General features: G+C 47.3%; 1 long non-coding RNA gene across 2 annotated transcripts; it reads left to right on the top strand.

Annotated features, from left to right (window-relative positions):
• The first annotated feature begins 16,770 nt into the window (after positions 1 to 16,770).
• On the top strand, positions 16,771 to 20,744 carry LOC125512840. 2 transcript variants are annotated; one of them, XR_007285568.1, is made up of 6 exons: positions 16,771 to 17,147; positions 17,262 to 17,353; positions 18,419 to 18,563; positions 19,003 to 19,178; positions 19,297 to 19,395; positions 20,395 to 20,744. It is a non-coding gene; the product is annotated as an uncharacterized LOC125512840 (long non-coding RNA). The 2 variants fall into 2 exon arrangements; XR_007285567.1 differs by having other exon boundaries at positions 18,389 to 18,563.
• Positions 20,745 to 21,018: the final 274 nt, after the last annotated feature.

Below are 21,018 nucleotides of genomic sequence, written 5' to 3'. Positions count from 1 at the left end.
CATGAACACCTATGGGTTTCACCTCCTCGACTTCACCCCCAACGTCGTTCTGACGATGGCAGTTTTCGCGCATCTCTGCGAAAACTTTGTCGGAGTTCTTCCCAATGTGGCCCTCTTCCGCCATTTCTTCACTCCTCGAGTAGAGAGAGGAGAGCCTCTATCCGGCGGGATTGCCTGGATTTCGAGGCCCGGCAAGAAGGAGACCTATCTGGAGGGAGGGTTCCGCGGCAAGTGGGAGGAGTGGAGGGCTGACTGGTGCTGGATTGTCGAGGAGAGTCCGCAGCCTTTCACCGCCCGGCGCCAAACCCCGGTGGCGCACGGCGACGACTGGAGCGACCTGGCCCCGGAGGACGACAGGCTGGGGATCGCCGTCACCAGGATCCTGCGTCTCCGGAATGCCGGGCTCACTGTCGGCGCGGTTGGCGCAGACTTCCTCCGCCGCCGCATCGCCCCCCTGCAAGAGCGGGGGAGGCCAACTTGGGAGTTCAAGAACGCGGCAGACATTATGAGGCTGCGGCCGGGCCTCAACTACAACTTCACAGTTCTGGAACTCCACGCGATGCTGCAGGAGCTGTTCAGGTATGACCCCCAGCATCCTGAGGTGTTCAGGTTGCCGGGGGCGTCGTGCCTTTGTGCAACAACTCCGCGCTCGACCGCATCCGTGCAATGATGCCGGAATGCGACTCGCACGGGATTGTGCCAACTTGGCAGGAGCCTGCCGACGAGGTCGTGCAGCAGTTCTTCGACAACTTGGTGGAAGTGGCTGTCCGCCTCGACGAGAAAGACGGCCTCACCCGCGACACCACTGATGCGGAGATGGCGCGCATCGCCACCAGGCTGGAGGAGGCGGCGGTAGCCGCAGCCGCGGGCGAGTTTGGGTTCACCACCGCGGAAGCACACGCGGCAGAAGTGGCGAGCTGTGGCGAGCAAGGGGAGTCCGCCGGCAAGGAGGGGCTTGCCGGGCAAGACGCCGGGCCGAGCGAGCCTACCAAAGATACAGGCAGCTCGCGGCAAGTCGACTCCTCTTCCTCCTTGCCTCCGGACGGCCCACCAGAATCAGAGGCCCCAACGCCGCCCCGGAGGCGTCTCCACAAGGTTGGCGACGAGGCGGGGCGGCAAGCGGGTCAACAGTCGCCACGCCGCGTGACGCGCTCGACCACGGCAAACACCGTTGCCGCGGGAGCGCCTCATGCTACGCCGGCAACTGGAGCGGGGTCCACCTGAACCACCGCTTCGGTCCCTGCCGCTTCCCGTGCCGTGCCGCCAGCCGAAGCGGGGTCTTCTCAGACCGCCACCACCGCACCCGCTAAGCGGCCGAGGGAAGCTTCTCCTCCGCCTCCTCGCTCTGGGAGCGCGCCGGGCTTCGACTTCTCCGCGCTGAGTTCCGACGAGGAGGATGACGAAGAGTAAGCTTCTCTTGCTGCATTCGCACTTCTTCGGTTCTTGCTTCTCAATTGCTTCTCCCTGAGCCTGCTCCTTTTCAGGACTCTGGCCCAGAGAGCGGTAAAGAGAGCTAAGGCCCCGGTGGTCATCGTCGAGGACGTGCCCACTGCGACAACAGGTGGCGCGCCCGAGACAACCTTGCCGGACCTGGCGACTTTCCTCCATGGCAGCCCCCAGCGTAAGTGTGTGAACTTTTTGCCGCGGTGAGGCGCGCATAGGTACTTGTCTTTGCTGATATCCGCTTGTTGCCTTGCGTAGGAGCAGAGCAGCCTCACCAGGAGCGTCTGGAGACAGCCCCCGGGCATGCCATCTACTTCAACTACGTCGCCCAGGGAAAATTCTCCGGCAAGAGATTCTCCGGCAGGGGGTGGCTCTCCGGCAAGGGGGAGCTCTCCGCCAAGGGACGGCGCCAGCATCCCCCCAGCGGCAGAGACCATGGCCACCGAGCCTAGCGCAGGTAATCTCCTTGCTTCAAATCTTCCCTTGGGTTCTTCTTCTTCTAGTCTCTTTGAGTTTTTGGCTGGATCTTGTTTGACTCTTTCCCCCTTTGCCGGCCATTAGACCCATCTGCTGCGGAGCGGATGGAGACCGAGGTCGCTGCTGAGGACGCAGCCGGTGGCGGTGACGCCGCCAGCGCCGAGGCCGCCGAGGCTGGCGCCGCGGCGGCTGGCGAGGGATCTGGCGATCGTACTGACGGCCCAGAGGCCGCAGGAGCGCCAGGCGCTGCACCGACCGCCGACCCGTCCGCCGAAGCCGCAGCGCCAAGCATCGAGGAGCCCCAGCCGGGCGTTTACTTGAAAGCCGGCGAAGGCGTCTTCATCAACCTCCCCTGGGCATCAAGCTCCAGGGCGCCGTTCGAGGGGGAGGTCTTCGACGGAGAAGTGCTGGCCTCCGCGGGGTTGAAGCTGGTCGACGCGCCAAGCAGCAGCAGCGACGAGCCCGAGGAGGAGCGGCTTCTGCGCAGGTTGATGTCGCTCTACCGCGCGCGACAAGCCAAGCTGGAGTCCCGCGAGGCGCTTGTCGCGAAGGCGGGAGCAGACATTGAGAAGCGCGCAGACGAGCTCGCGGGTTTCCATCGGGAAGCCGTCTGATCCTTGGCAGAGGAGCGGGAGCAGCTCGCTGAGGCGAAGAAGGCCTTTCTCCTCGAGAAGGCCGAAGCCGAAGAGCTGCAGCGACTTGCCGCCGTGAAGCTAGCCGCGGAAGTGGGCGAGCAGCCGTAGCGGAAGGTCGACCTCGACGCTCACGAGGAGGAGCTTGCCGCGCGCGAGGAGAAGCTGGGCGGAGCCCTCAAGCAAGCGGAGGACGCTGCCGCCGCTGCCGAGGCCGCCAAAAAGGTGCTGGAGATGAAGGTGGTGCAGCTGGAGGCTGACCGCAAAGCATATGGCGAAGAGCTCAGCGCCGCCAAGGACTCCAACGCCGCCCTCGAGTCGAGGCTGGTCGCTTTGACCAGGGCGCTGGACGGTGCTAAGGAGCGGGAGGCGGCCTTGAAGAAGGAGATCGATGCCGACAAGGCGTTGCTGGAGAGTGCTGCCACCACCCAAAACGCCTTTAGGGATACGGTGGAGCACTGGACAGAGAGCCTCGTGAACGCCGCCGGGGACATCGACAAGGAGCTGGCGCAGCTGGGGGTGGAGGACTTCGGGTACTCCTCCGACGAAAACCTCCAACCTAGCGCCAAGCTCACTGTGTTCTTCCAAGGCGTGGCGACGGCGCTCCAGCGGCTCCGGGATGAGATCCCGAAGCGGCTGGCCGACGAGTCGCGCGAGATCTGTGCGGGAGCCCTTCAGAAGGTGTTGATGAAGGTGGCCTTCCGCAATCCAGGCCTCCGCCTCCACAACGTCCTCAGATCCTTGCCGCCTGATATCGATCAGGAAGAGCTCAAGGCCCTTGTCGCACCCATTGTGGACAAGGTGAGCGGGATCAAGAGGATCGAGGGCGACCGCGTCGACTAGGTCGCCGGCTTCCTTCTTTCCTTGTCGCTGCTAGCTATGTTATAGAAAACATTTATTAGAGCTGCGACAAGCTATTTTGTAATATAATTTTCTTCTGGGTAGCCATTGCAATGTTATTCCCTTTACTTGACTCCTCCCTTTGTATGTTTTTGCCCTACGCTTTTAGGGAACTTGTCGGTGCAGGCATCCAGACCGCGAGCGCTGAGCGCGGAACTGGCGGTGCCGCTACCGGCAAGAAACCTTGTCGCAGCTAGCTGCAGCTCACTTAAGTTGCTGAGCGGGGCTCGAAGCAAAGTAAGGGCGCGGCTAGTGTAGCAACTAGCCGCAGCTAACTTACGTTGTTGAGCAGGCTCAAAACGATGCAAGGGTGCGGCTAGTGTAGCAACTAGCCGCGGCTCACCTAATGTTGTTGAGCGAGCTCGAAAGAACGCAAGGGCGCAGCCAGCTACGAGTTGGCTCCTCCGCGCACAGGTTTCCCATACAAAGTGCAGTCGTTCAAGGGAGATAACTTGGAATTTAAAAGATTTGGCTGCTCAAACTTTGGCAACTTAGCTTTTCTGTCGTTTGCTTCCCGGCAAGACGAAATTCTTGAACGACGCCTGGTCCATACCCTTCTCTTCTCCCCTCTCCCCCCGGCAAACTTGTGGGCAAGGGATCCTTTCTTTCCTTGGGAGAAGGAAGAAAAGAAAGAAGAGAAAATAAAGATAGAGAGCCTAGCAGCTCGTCAACGCTTGCCGTGGTGTTGGTGCTGCACAAATGTCAGATCATATATGCCAGAAATTAGAAAGCATAAAATCGACAAAATGTGCGGAGCACGCGGGCTCTACTGCGCACGGGATCTGCGCCCGGCCTCGTACAAAGGATTACATGCAACAGCGGCAAGACTTTGTACAAGAGGTGGTTGCCGGAACGGGTTCCGGCAACCGCGCCTTACGGGTAAAACTCACGAAGATGCTCGATGCTCCAGGAGTTGCTCACTGGGATGCCATCTTCAGTCTCAGGGCGGCCGGCGCCGGGCCCAGTGACTCGTTTCACCCGGTAAGGGCCTTCCCATTCCGGCGTCAACTTTGTATGTTTTTACCCCACGCTTTTAGGGAACTTGCCGGCGCAGGCATCCAGACCGCGAGCGCTGAGCGCGGAACTGGCAGTGCCGCTACCGGCAAGAAACCTTGTCGCAGCCAGCTGCAGCTCACTTAAGTTGCTGAGCGGGGCTCGAAGCAAAGTAAGGGCGCGGCTAGTGTAGCAACTAGCCGCAGCTAACTTACGTTGTTGAGCAGGCTCGAAACAATACAAGGGCGCGGCTAGTGTAGCAACCAGCCGCAGCTCACCTAATGTTGTTGAGCAAGCTCGAAACAACGCAAGTGCGCAGCCAGCTACGAGTCGGCTCCTCCGCGCATAGGCTTTTCATACAAGGTGAGCCGATCCAGGGGAGATAACTCAAAAATTAGAGATCTGGTTGCTCAGGCTTTGGCAACTTATCTGTTATGGGTGTGTTGACGTGCATGGTGACCTTGGGCGCTCCGAGATCCACCAGCTCGATCTTGATCCAGCGAGCGCATGGTACCGTGAGTACCATGACGCTGCCGGTCCCGCGCCTCCTGAGATGGGCGCGGTGCATGCACGGACGCCGAGGTCTTGGAGTGCGCCCGGTCATTGTGGGAGCCGGCCACGCCGCCGATGGGCAGCGCAGCCTTGCCCTGGGACCTGGCAGCACCAAGAGTTCCCTCGTCGATGTGTGCCCTTCCGCCAGCGCCTGCCCCACCGTCCGTTTGCTCCGGCGGTGGGTGACTCGACGCGGACGGAGCAGCTGCCTCGGAAACTTTCTTCTTCGGCGGCATGTTGATGAAGATGGTGAAGATCGATGAAGAAGATGAAGATCTAGCCCGCAAGAACGCCGGATCTGATTCGCACAACTTCGACGCCCCCTACCTGGCGCGCCAGAGATGCCGGGGTTTCTGATCCACGGGCACCTATGGGACCGGCGAACCGGGTCCCTTTTGGTTCGGCGGGGGGCGGAGGTTGCGCAAAGAGCAGATCGAGGCGAATTAAGCGGGCGGTTGGTCGTGCGAGGGGTAAATCGAGGTGAAGCAGGCGAGCGATTTACCCAGGTTCGGGCCGCAAGGATGCGTAAAACCCTACTCCTGCTTTGTGGATTGGTATTGATTTCTAGCTCGGGAGCGAGCGTGAGTGTGTGGAATTGTTGAACCTCGCGAGGGCTCTCGAGGTGGCCGACCCCCCCCTACGTTGCACACGGGCCTCCTTTTATACTCAAGGGGTTACCGACATAGAGCAACGGGGGCCAAGGGCAAAAATGGAAAGGGTGCCGTGGGTAGGCACAGCTAGGTGCTGTAGTAGGCACAGCTAGCTGCTACAGTGTTATCATACCTAACCCTGACGGCAGGGGACAAGGGCATTAAATGCCCGTCTGTGTCGCCTAGACAGCACCGAAAGGGACCGCTAGGGACGCCACCGTCTTGCTACGGTGGTTGTCTTGTCAGCGCCTGCGTGCCACCGCACGCCCCTAGCTGCACAGCCTCCTGCCACGTGCGCTCGGAAGGGACCCCGGAGCGACACGTGGGTGGATGTGCTGGAGCGCGGGCGTGGAGTGGGGGCTTGCCGCGGCAAGCGCCTTGCCGCGGCCGTCGACTTGTCGCTCACCGGGCCTTGTCGGGGCGCGTAGTGCGCCGCGGCAAGTTCCTTGGAATGCCTCGGACGGCCTTCCCGGCAAGCGCCTCTTGTCGGGGTCTTGGGACGCTTCTGATGGCCTTCCCGGCAAGCTCCTCTTGCCGGGGTCTTGCCTTCTTCCCGGCAAGCTCCTCTTGCCGGGGTCTTGTCTTGAGTACTTTGTTCTTGAATGGTCTTCAGAGGGACCACAAGGAATCTTGGCGGTGACCTGGCAGGCCTTGCCGCGGGACGCTGCGACTGCCCGTGCACAAGTTCGGTGTACAAGGGTACCCCTACTCTAGTACACCGACAAGATGCAAGATTTCAACAATTTAAAAACACTTCAAAGAAAATAATGAACACCGGTACGATGGCATTATATTTCTCCTAATTGCCCTGCACAAGTCCTGAATATCCATCGCTTATCCAAATAAGAATCTGCATAAACCAACACATGCTCATTTACTAAATTAACTAAGTTCTATAATAAGTGAGTACAGGGAAAATATGGCTTATATTTATTTATATAAAACCAAGACAAATTGTACAGAATAGGGAAAATCAGTAACTCAAATCTCTGCTTTGTGAGGCTATGTCAAAGCAGAATCATGCAGTTTCCACATCTTTCTGCAGAAGCTTCCCTAGCTATATATGTCATGGTCGTTCACTACAAATAAATACCCTTGTCATCATAAAAAGTTGAATTGTAACACAATCATCCAGGGAAAGGAAAATATTTTAATAAGATAAACTTGTCTACCTGCACGTGTATAGCAAAGAGCTCATTACCAATGTACAGGAAAATTTGGTACTGCTTATTCTCCATCAAACAGCTTGGTACAACACGAACCCCTTTCAGCAATACATAGGTAGCAATGGTAAATAAGATGATTTGTTACCTTGGACATTTACAGAACTCCGAGGGTAGCTGAAATGGAAAAGGGTAAGGATTCATAAGGGCGTCTACAATGGGGGTGCTTAAATAGGCACTAGGGATTAAAATCCCAGCTATTTTCACGACACCGACCAAATTCTTGGGCGCCCGATGCCACACTTGGAGCCGGACCCTTAGGCAATTTCTGTGATGGAATAAGCGCCTGGTTGGGCACAAGCTAGCCTCCTGTATAGGTGCTTAGTTAGGTGGCAGTAGTTAAGCGCCTAGTTAAGAGTCTTGGCATTGGACATGCCCTAAGAGTAATTAGGGGATTTTTTTCCTATACTTGAAGTAGTCATGATACCATAGTAGTGCTGATCAGTTCCTACAGTGTATCTCCCTATACGTACTAACTTCTAGTGTATTTTCAAGGATCCTGTACGCATTGCTCTTTGATGACAAGGCCACAACTAGGATATATATTTTAGATAAAACGACAGCCAGTTGAATGAGTGTGTGATGATCAACTTCACATTCTAATCTTGATTAATTATCCAACTTACTAGCAGCAATAAAATAAATAAAAGAAACTAATGCGTCCTAAGAAACAATTTGTATGAACAAGAGGATGCAAATATTCTGCTCGAATTAACACAGTAGATATATCAAAATTAATAAATCTCACTAGCACATCTTGCAGATGGTGAACTAAATATAAAATAGACACGTATAAAATTGAAATACCTAGAAAGGAGAAGCGGGTGGTTCAGCCTGCTGTGATCTACAACACCATGGTGGGTACCTATTGCAGAGTGCAGATGTTGAAGTAATAATAGGACATATAGTTAGAAGCAGAGGATCCAGCGCAAAAACATGGATTTGTCACTATGCTAGTGCCTGTGGTGGTGGATTAGGTAAGATCGACCAAGGGGATGAGATGGTGGGAGAAACAAAAAAAATAGGATTGTAGAACGTGCGATTACGGAGATGTAGTTGTGTGGTAGAGGCGGAAGCCGACCTAGTACGAGAACTGCTGCTGGAACTGAGCGGCGTCCTGCTCGGGATGGCGACGTCGCAGCCAGCGTACTCGCCGGAGTACACGCGGTTGTGCGGCTCCGATGCGAATCTAACCCAGATCTGTAACTTAGACATTTTGGCTGAGCTCCTCGCCGCCGCCCCAGATCATGGCAACCGGTGTCACAACCAGGTAGTAAGGCCATGAATCCACCCTCTGTAGACCCCAGCAGTAGCGGCCCCTCCAGTTATTTCTGGGAAGACATTGGCCCCTCCAAGTTTTGAGGGTGGAAAGGAGGAAGACCGTAGATAATTGAGGAGAAAGAGAGGAAGACGAGGAGGAGGTGGGTACGTGGAGGAGGCTAGCTTTTTTTCAGTCGATGGAGGAGGTTAGCTATTCGTGGGGAGGTGGGAGAGGTTGATCCCACGGCCCACCAACACATGTTGGCACACCGTTGCTACATAGGCGTTGCTATATGTGTGTTTTTGTTGTAGTGCCTGTTTTGGAGGTCATGCTACTAGATCATGATGAACCTACGAACTATGAAGAAGCGATGGTGAGCCCAGATTCTGCAAAATGGCTAGCAGCCATGAAATCTGAGATGGGATCCATGTATGAGAACAAAGTGTGGACTTTGGTTGACTTGCCCGTTGATCGGCAAGCAATTGAGAATAAATGGATCTTCAAGAAGAAGACTGACGCTGACGGTAATGTTACTGTCTATAAAGCTCGACTTGTTGCGAAAGGTTTTCGACAAGTTCAAGGGATTGACTACGATGCGACCTTCTCACCCGTAGCGATGCTTAAGTCTGTCCGAATCATGTTAGCAATTGCCGCATTTTATGATTATGAAATTTGGCAAATGGATGTCAAAACTGCATTCCTGAATGGATTTCTGGAAGAAGAGTTGTATATGATGCAACCAGAAGGTTTTGTCGATCCAAAGGGAGCTAACAAAGTGTGCAAGCTCCAGCGATCCATTTATGGACTGGTGCAAGCCTCTCGGAGTTGGAATAAACGCTTTGATAGTGTGATCAAAGCATTTGGTTTTATATAGACTTTTGGAGAAGACTGTATTTACAAGAAAGTGAGTGGGAGCTCCGTAGCATTTCTGATATTATATGTGGATGACATATTATTGATTGGAAATAATATAGAATTTCTGGATAGCATAAAGGGATACTTGAATAAGAGTTTTTCAATGAAAGACCTCGGTGAAGCTGCTTACATATTGGGCATTAAGATCTATAGAGATAGATCAAGACGCTTAATTGGACATTCACAAAGCACATACCTTGACAAAGTTTTGAAGAAGTTCAAAATGGATCAAGCAAAGAAAGGGTTCTTTCCTGTGTTACAAGGTGTGAAGTTGAGTAAGACTCAATGTCCGACCACTGCAGAAGATAGAGAAAAAAATGAAAGATGTTCCCTATGCTTCAACCATAGGCTCTATCATGTATGCAATGCTGTGTACCAGACCTGATGTGTGCCTTGCTATAAGTCTAGCAGGGAGGTACCAAAGTAATCCAGGAGTGGATCACTGGATAGCAGTCAAGAACATCCTGAAGTACCTGAAAAGAACTAAGGATATGTTTCTCGTATATGGAGGTGACAAAGAGCTCATCGTAAATGGTTACGTTGATGCAAGCTTTGACACTGATCCAGACGATTCTAAATCGCAAACCGGATACGTGTTTACATTAAACGGTGGAGCTGTCAGTTGGTGCAGTTTTAAACAAAGCGTCGTGGCGGGATCTACATGTGAAGCGGAGTACATAGCTGCTTCGGAAGCAGCAAATGAAGGAGTTCATATCTGATCTAGGTGTCATACCTAGTGCATCGGGTCCAATGAAAATCTTTTGTGACAATACTGGTGCAATTGCCTTGGCAAAGGAATCCAGATTTCACAAGAGAACCAAGCACATCAAGAGACGCTTCAATTCCATTCGGGATTTAGTCCAAGTGGGAGACATAGAAATTTGCAAGATACATATGGATCTGAATGTTGCAGACCCGCTGACTAAGCCTCTTCCACGAGCAAAACATGATCAGCACCAAGGCTCCATGGGTGTTAGAATCATTACTGTGTAATGTGTAATCTAGATTATTGACTCTAGTGCAAGTGGGAGACTGAAGGAAATATGCCCTAGAGGCAATAATAAAGTTATTATTTATTTCCTTGTATCATGATAAATGTTTATTTTCATGCTAGAATTGTATTAACCGGAAACATAATACATGTGTGAATACATAGACAAACAGAGTGTAACTAGTATGCATCTACTTGACTAGCTCGTTGATCAAAGATGGTTATGTTTCCTAACCATAGACATGAGTTGTCATTTGATTAACGGGATCACATCATTAGGAGAATGATGTGATTGACTTGACCCATTCCGTTAGCATAGCACTAGATCGTTTAGTTTGTTGCTATTGCTTTCTTCATGACTTATACATGTTCCTATGGCTATGAGATTATGCAACTCCCATTTACCGGAGGAACACTTTGTGTGCTACCAAACGTCACAACGTAACTGGGTGATTATAAAGGTGCTCTACAGGTGTCTCCGAAGGTACTTGTTGGGTTGGCGTATTTCGAGATTAGGATTTGTCACTCCGATTGTCGGAGAGGTATATCTGGGCCCTCTCGGTAATGCACATCACATAAGCCTTGCAAGCATTGTAGCTAATGAGTTAGTTGCGGGATGATGTATTACAGAACAAGTAAAGAGACTTGCCGGTAATGAGATTGAACTAGGTATTAAGATACCGACGATCGAATCTCGGGCAAGTAACATACCGATGACAAAGGGAACAACGTATGTTGTTATGCGGTCTGACCGATAAAGATCTTCGTAGAATATGTAGGAGCCAATATGAGCATCCAGGTTCCGCTATTGGTTATTGACCGGAGACGTGTCTCGGTCATGTCTACATTGTTCTCGAACCCGTAGGGTCCGCATGCTTAACGTTACGATGACAGTTCATTATGAGTTTATATGTTTTGATGTACCGAAGGTTGTTCGGAGTCCCGGATGTGATCACGGACATGATGAGGAATCTCGAAATGGTCGAGACATAAATATTGATATATTGGAAGCCTATGGTTGGACATCGGAAGTGTTCCGGGTGAAATCGGCATTTTACTGAAGTACCAGGAGGTTACCAAAACCCCCCGGTAACCTACTGGGCCTTAATGGGCCTAGTGGAGGAAGTAGAGAGGAGGCCAAGGGGCAGCCACGCGCCCCTCCCCCCAAGTCCGAATTGGACAAGGAGGGGGGGGGCGGCGCCCCCCTTTCCTTTCCCCTCTTTCTCTCCTTCCCCCCAAGTCCTAGATCAACATGGAAAGGGGGGGAGTCCTACACCCGGTGGGAGTAGGACTCCTCCTGGCGCGCCCCTTGCCTGGCCGCACCTCCTCCCCCTTGCTCCTTTATATACGGGGGCAGGGGGCACCCCAAAGACACAACAATTGATCATTGATCTCTTAGCCGCCCCTCCACCATAATCCTCGATAATATTGTAGCGGTGCTTAGGCGAAGCCCTGCGACGGTAGAATATCAAGATCGTCACCACGCCGTCGTGCTGACGGATCTCTTCCCCGACATTCTGCTGGATCGGAGTCCGGGGATCGTCATCGAGCTGAACGTGTGCTAGAACTCGGAGGTGCCATAGTTTCGGTGCTTGATCGGTCGGGCCGTGAAGACGTACGACTACATCAACCGCGTTGTGCTAACGCTTCCGCTTTTGGTCTACGAGGGTACGTAGACAACACTCTCCTCTCTCGTTGCTATGCATCACCATGACCTTGCATGTGCGTAGGAATTTTTTTGAAATTACTACGTTCCCCAACACTTGTGATGGGCTAAGTTGGGACACCCATGCAGGGTTTGAACTTTCGAAAGTCGTGCCCGCGGTTATGTGGCATATGGGAATTTGTTAATGTCTGGTTGTAGAGAACTTGACACTCTACTTAATTAAAATGCATCAACCGCGTGTATAGCCGTGATGGTCTCTCCTTGGCGGAGTCCGGGAAGTGAACACGGTTCTTGTGTTATGCTTGAACGTAAGTAGTTTCAGGATCACTTCTTGATCACTTCTAACTTCTCGACCGTTGCGTTGCTTCTCTTCTCGCTCTTATTTGCGTATGGTAGCCACCACATATGCTTAGTGCTTGCTGCAACTCCACCTCATTATACCTTACCCTAACCATAAGCTTATATAGTCTTGATCTCGCGGGTGTGAGATTGATGAGTCCTCGTGACTCATAAATACTTCCAAACAGTTGCAGGTGCCGATGATACCAGTGCAGGTGACTCAACCGAGTCCAAGTGGGAGCTCGATGAAGATCTTGGTCATTGTTATGTTTAGTTTCCTGTTGATCAATAGTGGAGCCCAGTTGGGACGATCGGGGATCTAGCTTTTGGGGTTGTCTTCTTTTATTTTGGTTCCGTAGTCGGACCTTGATTGTACTTTGGATGATGTATGTTTAACTTGTTATTTGTGTGAAGTGGCGATTGTAAGCCATCTCTTTATCCCGTTCTTATTCGGTACATGGGATTGTGTGAAGATTACCCCACTTGCGACTAAACCACCATGCGGTTATGCCTCTAAGTCGTGCCTCGATACGTGGGAGATATAGCCGCATCGTGGGTGTTAGAAGTTGGTAATCAGAGCCATCCCCGACCTAGGAGCCTCCTGCTTAATCGAATCTCTGACGTTGTTGAGTCTAGAACAAAATGTTTTGAGTCTTAGGATTATATATATCAGAGAGTAGGATTATTTTTACTCCTCAGTCCCTTCGTCACTCTAGTGAGGCCTCCTGACATAGAAGTTTTGACTCTTCTCTCCTCAAATTTCACGAAAAAAATTTTAGGATCACGCGGGTATCTTGGAATCGCTCCGATAGTCTTGTGACGAGAACATTGTTCTTGGTGCCTCCTGACATTTAGGGGTTGTGGCAGTGTCCCGGGGAGTTGAGCTTCGAGGTGTTGTCGTCGACATTTTATCATTACAGTTCTGGAATACCTGTGTTTCGCCGACATCGAAAATCTCTTTTATGTAGTTGTTGGTGAGATAACCTCGATGCCATCCAATATTGGGTCGGGAGTTCGGGAGTATTGCCATAACTCGTATAACGGATGCTTTTCGAAGGTTGAGGTACATGATTTCCGAAGGTTTCTTGGTTATGTGTTGAAGGATGGATACAACTGGATTTAGGGATTGTTAGTTTGGGTGCGATATTATACTTCCCCTGTATCCCCAACACCTGATTGCATAACCAGAAAGTTTCGTGTGTTTTATAAGTGGGAATTCAAGTATCTCGTAGGATATCTTTCCAACAGACACATGATACGATATGGGATCTAACATATGTTTGTTTCTGGCTTTTTTTTGCAAGCCAATCCTTTGTTTTGTTTTGAGTTGTGGTATTCGAGTTGCTTCAATGTCAAGTGTTGATTCCATACCTTTCCTAAGCAGTGTTCTCATATATCTATGTGGATGCTAATCTTTCTTGTTTATCAAGATTGTCATGTTAATTCTTTCCAACCGGTGTGCTTCTCTTCAAGTGGATCCGATCATTTTCAACATCCGCGAGATCAGTTCTAAGCTTTTTCTCAACGGTGTTCGTTTCATCCATCCCCAAGTTGCCTTTTTTCCTCCCTCCCACCCTTTTTCTTCAAGGACTCAGAATTCTTAATCAAATATCCATTTTATTCATGTGAAGTCTCTTTATTCTTTTCTCTCAATGTTCTTATCCGGTGATTCTCGGAACGGCACTAACAGAGTTTCAAGTTCATCACTCTTCGTTCTCTTTCTTCTCCGGTGGATTCAATTCAAACTTTTGTTGTTGATCATATCCTTTTCCTTGTTTCAAATGCTTTCCCATGCCGTTGCATCTCTTAATCGCTCACCTCTCTCTATTCATGTCCGAAGTGCCGAAGATATCTCAGAAGATTCATGTTTCCATTCTTAATCCGTTTGAGCTATTTTGAGGTTGTTATCTCTTTTGAGGCATTTAATTCAACCGGTGCAATCTCTCTTTTCAAGCAAACTTTTCAATGGTGTTTCTCTTGAGTGGGCCCTAACCCACAGGTCTTTTCCCAGGATCTTACCTGGCTCTTCTGATTTTTTCGGAATTATTCTCAAATTCATTTCAAAGTTTGACGTAAGAATGAATTATCATCCGTAAAATGTCTTTCTCCAAGATCTTTCAATTTTTTTCATCTTTGGCTCAACCTCTCCTATTTTAATCATTCCGGAGTGTCTCAACAATTCTTGATGGTATTTCTCGCCGTCATTCGGGGAGTTTGAAGACCAAAGAAGTGTTTTCCTCCAAATCTTATCTGTTCGCTCAAAGATTCATGGTTCAAGCTTGATGCCATCCTCTCATAATTGTTTTCGATTGTGAGAATTCTTTTCAACCATTCGGAGCAATCCAAGAGTCTTTTAAGTTTGATTCTCCGGAGCCCTTCATCTTAGAATTATTCATTCTCAACATTCATCTCTCTTTCCCCAATCTTACCGGTGCATCGTTCAAATATCCTCTAATCAGTTCATGATCTCTCCGTGCTCATGTATCTAAATTCCCTCAAGTATTTTCATTCATTTCTAATTCTTCCCGATGAATTCTGCCTTTGCTTCGCTCTTTTTTCAAATCTTACGGTTGTTCGTTCAAGATTTCTCTTCCTTCTTTATCATATCAATTTATTCGTTGGTTAAATCCTACCGGTGGTCCATTAACTTCACGCTATATCTCTCTTAATCGTTTCTACGAGAATAAGTGGTATGCCAAATCCGTTGCTTGTTATCAATTTAAGTTGATGAAGGATAAGCATAATGTAATTCTTATTCTTGTTTCATCGACTGAATCCAATTTCTTATTCCGAAGGTTCATCAAAATTCTTGATCTCACTTTTTCATCTTTCTTTTCTGGAGTTCCATGTTTTTCCGCATTATCTCATCGCGAAACTCCATCTAAATCATCGCAAGGCCTCACCTTGTGTTTTCAACTTCTCTTTCCTTTTGTTTGACCATCCTTTTGTTACCGGAGTTCTTCTTGGAGGCTCTACATGGTGGTTCGTCAAGGATTCTTTTCATTCTTCAATTGTTCTTCAAGATTTCTCTCGGAGTTATGATCCGCCAAAGCTATATACTCAAAATTAAACGTGGTGCAAAACACATGTTTTGTTTTGAGGAGATCAAGTATTCCTCTTCTTGAATTCCGAAGTGCAATTCTTTCTACTGTATCATTTGAGGTGGTGTTATGTCATTCTTGATAATTTGAGTTTATGTTTCATGATTCACATGTTGTCAAGAATGAGGTATTTTAAATCCATCAATCTCTTCGTTGGAGTGATCTTGGGTTATATTTCACCTAAAGCCTTCCATAAGGAATGTTGCTTATTGTGGTGTCTATCGATAATCCAAGTTTCCTCCTATTCTCGCGGTGAAAGGAGTTTTCACCTCTTCATTGCTCTCAAGCAATCAATTGTTTTCCGTTAGTGGCCGGTTGTCGCCTCATAATTTTGACACGTTTTCCATAAGACCACAACAAGCTTGTTCTTTTGTTGTTGATTTTTTTTCAACAACTCCGTTCAATCCTTCTTTTAAGGATGCTCTCTCAAATTCATTCGAGGTAGAAGATGTTGTTTTCTTCTTCGTTACTTTCAATCCGTTCTATCTTTTGTTCCAGAGGCATTGTGATGTTGCACGCTTCGACCCATCATCCCATTTTTTGGCAAAGATCATGTACTTTCTTTTGCTTATCCATTCAACCGGAGTGTCGTGCCCTCTTTTCAAGTTCTTCCTATTCTGTCAAGTTTTTCCTCCCTTCTCAACTAGAGTGCTGTCTGAAATCTTTCTTACCCCTTGTGCCATTCTTTCAATAGTTTCGGAGGCAGTGTGTTGTTGATTTCATCAAGTATCCTCTCATCTTGTCAAGTTCATATTCTATGCCTTCCATTTCCAACCGGAGTGTTGTCATAATTGATCTTTATCGTTTCTTGTACATCTCGTTTCAACTGGAGTGCTTGCATGTACTTCTTGTCCATTGCAACCCTTTTCTTATGTATTTCAACCTCCAAGGTTCTAGTATTGTTCCATGTTTCCTCTTTTCCAATGGAGTGTTTTCAACTTTGTTCATGTTCGTTGTTTTCTTTCTTTAAATTTGTCCAACCTTGCAATGTTCTTTGGTTTCACTCATTTGTCAAAGAAGCAACTTCGTTTTACCTTTTCTCTTCCTCTTCCGTTTCTCTCCGATGTCATCCTAGATCTTGGGACGAGATCCTCTTGTAGTGGTGGAGTGTTGTAACACCCCGAAACCGATGCGCCAGGTGTCTTCCAGTTATTCGTTGTTGTTGCCTTCTAATCCGCTTGCATGTTGCATCTTGCCATGTCATCATCCGCATTGCATCCGCATGTTTTCAAAACTTGCATTCGTCCGGGTCCACTACATCACGACACTACAAAGACGACATGCATCTGTTGGTATAAGTGAGTATCGCCGACACTTTTTTTGTCCCAAAATATACCGACACACAGTATGTTAGTGTTGTTTAAGCTTGTAACACACTATCTGTCACCAAAGCTCACAAAAACACCGACGAAATTTCTATCAGTAGATAGAAGCATTACCGATTGTTTGTGTGTCATCGATTCATGGGGACACAAAAAGTGTCGGCTTTGCGCTTCAGCCATGTCCGAAAAATATGGCGCGGGAAGAGAGCGAGGCGCGCGCCATAGGAAACACTCGATTCGCACCAGACCATCAAAATAAAAGAAAAAACACGTTCCTAAGCAGACCCCAACATGTTCGATCGATCCCCAATCTCACCCCCTCCCCTCTCTCTCTCGCGACCCACACACCCTAACCCTAACCCGACTGCGCCGCCGCGCCCGACATGGGCGCCGCCGCGCCGCCGCCCCAACCCACCAACCGGTCCCCTTGCGCCACCACATCTCGGACCGCGGCCTCCCTTCCCTTAGTCCGCAGTAGCAGCAGTGTCGTCTAGGACGGAGGAGCACCGTCCGCCGCCGAGGAGCAGGAGCGCGGTCCGCAAACAAGGATCCGCTGCGCGCCGGGAACATCAGCATCATACGCCGGAGGATCCTCTGCACCGACTACTGTTGAGGAGGAGCCCGCTGTTCTTCTTCCTTCAGCGGCGACCCCTGTCACGGCCCCGCCTCCAGATTTCAACAAGTAAGATGCAGGTTTTTTTTCCTTACCTATCTTCTCGTGTGTTGCTATATGGAGTTCACATTTAATTGTGAATGATTTATAACCTGATGGCATGCCTTGCGTGATTACATCCAGGAGGTTCCACGTCTAGGAAATGGCATTATTGGTGTGGTGTTGTTCTGTTTTCTCAATGAATATGAGTCGCTCGATGGATGGGAATTGCTACTGTAAGTCATCTCAGAAACTAGTATTGACCCCCTAAAAAAGGAGTATTAATACAATACGCAAAATTATTAGGCTGCAGATAGTATGGGGTATATCAGTACATGACATAAAAAGTAGTAAATGATATGCCTGATAATGTTTGCTTGTCTTTGTCAGGTTTTTTAATTTTCTTTTTGAGTGGCTTCACACATATGTGCTTTTCTGCTGTACTGTATTGCGCCACAAAGACAATACTCGCAGGGATTCTGAAAAATAACTTGAAGCATGCCCATTAGTTAGTAGAGCATATTTTGCATTGCATCCATGACTTTCTTAGTACGTGTGTTCACTTCTAGGTCACTGCATCATGTGAAAAAAAACTGCCGATGCTATAATTTCTCAAAGAAAAGGAAGTTCATGTGAAGAACCATGGCGACACATGTGAGAAAAATATATTTGAGTCAGATATATATATATACATATATAAATGGATGGATGTAATGTTCATAAAGACAGTCTATTTGTTCTTTTTTGTGAGGGAAAGACAGTCTGTTAGTTGTTAGTTAGAAAACTTATAAAGAAGATAGTCTGCAGTAAATGTGTATAAAAAATATAGGTCAATGATATACTGTGATAATACCTCCTTGTTTTTGTCTGCAATAGTTGATTAATTTTTTAGGGTGTTCAAAAAAACACTTCATGAGCTTCTTTTTGAATTGCTGAATAGATTTGTTTTGTTTTAGTCTGAAGTCCAGCAAGTGTGCTTCACGTGCTAGATTTTCCTGCGATTCAAAATCCTGCCCACCTATTCTGAACCCAAATCTATATTATCCACACATCAAGCCTATGAAGGCCCAGTGGCTTTGATGCACACCCATTACTCAATAAGAAAAGTAGAACAACCTATAAACATAGGAAAGATTAACGTGTGTGCGCTTGTTTGCCTTTTAATTTGTATAGGTGACCTGGTTTTCTACTGTCAATTTTGACTCAGCTTGAATGTCTAAATAATGAACCTTTTTTGCACATGACATTTATGAATTCTCTCCTCACGGCAGCAGGTAATTTTCTCATGGATGTTTGCACAGGACTTTGTTATTGCTTCCATACTAGTTTTGTTCAGTTGGTCAAGGTGGTGCTCCCTCTGGAGTACAGAACAATACCAGTGGAGATGCGTGGAGTACGCTATGCCATCCTGTGACCAAAACCATTGGCTGCTACTGACGACGTGAGGTGATCTTCTTATATGTTCAATTCTTCAATTGTCATTTGAAATCCTTGGACTAGTGGCTGGGATTGTATTAGTTATTCGGAGATACCTATTTGTATTGACGGTCAATTAGTAAGTTGAACATAGCCCTCTTGTTATAGCCCAAGTGTTGTTTTACTTCATTTTCGACAAATCAACATAACACCAAATATTGAGATTTCTAATATGTTGGGGAAGATTGTAAACCTACCTGTGATCCTTTTGTTTTATCTGTTTATGCCGTCAAAACAGGCACTGAGGGTTAGCCTTACGATTGTGTATGGTCCATAGTAGTGCCTTCTGTGTATGTCATGTCTATGACTTTTCGTTTTCCTGTACTGGATATCTTGTTCTTTCACTCCTAATACGTAGTCTTCTTATAATCTAGGTGCTCATTATTTCTACTTGTTTATTGTCTCACAGATCACAAGTTTAATGTTCGAGTATTGAATCAAGAAATCTTCCGAATCTGTTAACATAGCCTCCACTTACTGTATGCTCAAGTCTCTTTGTGGCATATCAGATTTTAACTTCTGTTTTAGTCTGCTCAAGTGGAGAGGTCCGTGCAATTCAGAAATCAAAGTCACAAAATCAGTACTGTATGCCCACTTCTCCTATCCATATTTTCATAACTATGTTTCCTATATTTTTATAACTATGTTTCTTAATTATATTTGTTAGGTTTTCTAATTACTAGGGAAAATAAATTTGTTGCAGGCTGAAGATCTTGGCTATGACCCGCGGAGAGATGAAATATTTATCAGAGCACATATCCGTAAAATTGGAGTTCCTACCGCACAAGCAGAGACACTAATTGTTAGTCAGACATACACATCATGTGTTATTCTTTAGTACATCCATGCATGTGACTGCATATCAATTGATCCCGAGTATTATTCTTGTTAACTTTTTTCCATGAGATGACACTGCTATGATTTGTTTGATGGGTCAGGAAGACATAGGTTCAGAATGGGCATGATAACGTGATACTAAATCTTTGTTATAGCTGAACTGAAGCGTGCTTTCTTTTAAAGATCAGCCACAAAAAAAAAATACTTGACCATTATTTTTAGGGAACCATTTTTAGTTCAGTCCACATATTACGATTACACCCGACTCCTTTTTTTTAGAGAAACATAGTTGTTGTAGCTTCTGCAGCATTTGTTTAGTTTCAGGATTTTAACCATAGCAAAAAATAACATATGCAAACCTCTATTGTATACCACACAATGTTTCATAGCATGCATGAACCAGAACACAAGCAATGTCCTGTAAATTGACTTGTTTTCACCAAGTGCACTACTACATATATGACTGCAATCTCTGTGATTTTTTGCCGATTCAGTAACTTTGAATGTAATCTCTGAAACCACAGTAAAGACCTTACTCATGTTGTCTTAGAAAATACCTGATTGCTCATCAACAAATTCAGACATTTTTATAGTAAGCCATTTGTGATATGCTAGCTGCTATGCTGACTTTGCTTTATATATTCTAATAAGGTTATTTTTGTAACTTGAATCTTTGCATAATTATAGTCTTTTTTTTAGATTACTGGCTTTATTTTTCAGATCCTTTATTTAGTAGATAAAAAGGCCTCTTTGTTTTATGTTTCAAATCTAATAGTAAAGAAAAAGACATGCATAATTTTTACTAGAGAGCTCATGCAGTCAAGTATCTATTTACTTTTCTTGTAAGCAAGCTGGTATGTTGTACACCTTCTGTTTCTTGGGCCTTTGGACTCAAGGGCAACTCATGAATTTGCAGAAATTGTATTATTTCTAAGATTGCTGAAACATATGAGTTCTTTTGTAGGGACAAATGATAGAAAGTAGCAAGTCCACTAGTTGATTGAAGATGTCCTCGTGATTGTTTTTGTTGAGAACATGGATGAAACATTTTGTCCATATGGAGCTTGATTTGGCTTGGCGATTGATGAGTTGGTCTTCCATAATATTCTATAGCAGAGCAGTGATCAAGCACTTGATCTCTTAGGAACTTTGCCATTCTGTTTGTAACATGCCTATCGGATATCTAACTTGTGTATTTCCTTAATGGTTGTAGCTAACTTTTGTGAGGTTGTGAAGAAAACTAATGAATCTTGTGTGTGTGTATTGAATGAATGCATTAATCAATGATATCTTGTGATGAACAAAAGAGTACAATTGTTTGTATATGTATTGCGTAGTGAACATGAATTGAATATTATGAATGCAATTTCATTCAAAATATGGCAGCAAATGTGTCGGTAGAAGAATAGAACGTCGCACTATCTGTTCGCATAGCGCACTGACACACAAACTGCCGGCGTAGCAATGGACGTTGCATAATCTGTCGGCATAACATAGTCTGTCGGTGTAGAAATGTCTGTTGCTGTAGATCTCACCAACGTTGTCATACTATCTGTTGGCAAAAACCTTTCCCGGCAGGACTATAGGC

Source organism: Triticum urartu, chromosome 6 (assembly GCF_003073215.2).
Source record: "Triticum urartu cultivar G1812 chromosome 6, Tu2.1, whole genome shotgun sequence".
Taxonomy (NCBI): Eukaryota; Viridiplantae; Streptophyta; class Magnoliopsida; order Poales; family Poaceae; genus Triticum; species Triticum urartu.
The sequence above is the reverse complement of the archived record's forward strand: the minus strand, read 5'-3'. Positions and strand labels throughout refer to the sequence as shown.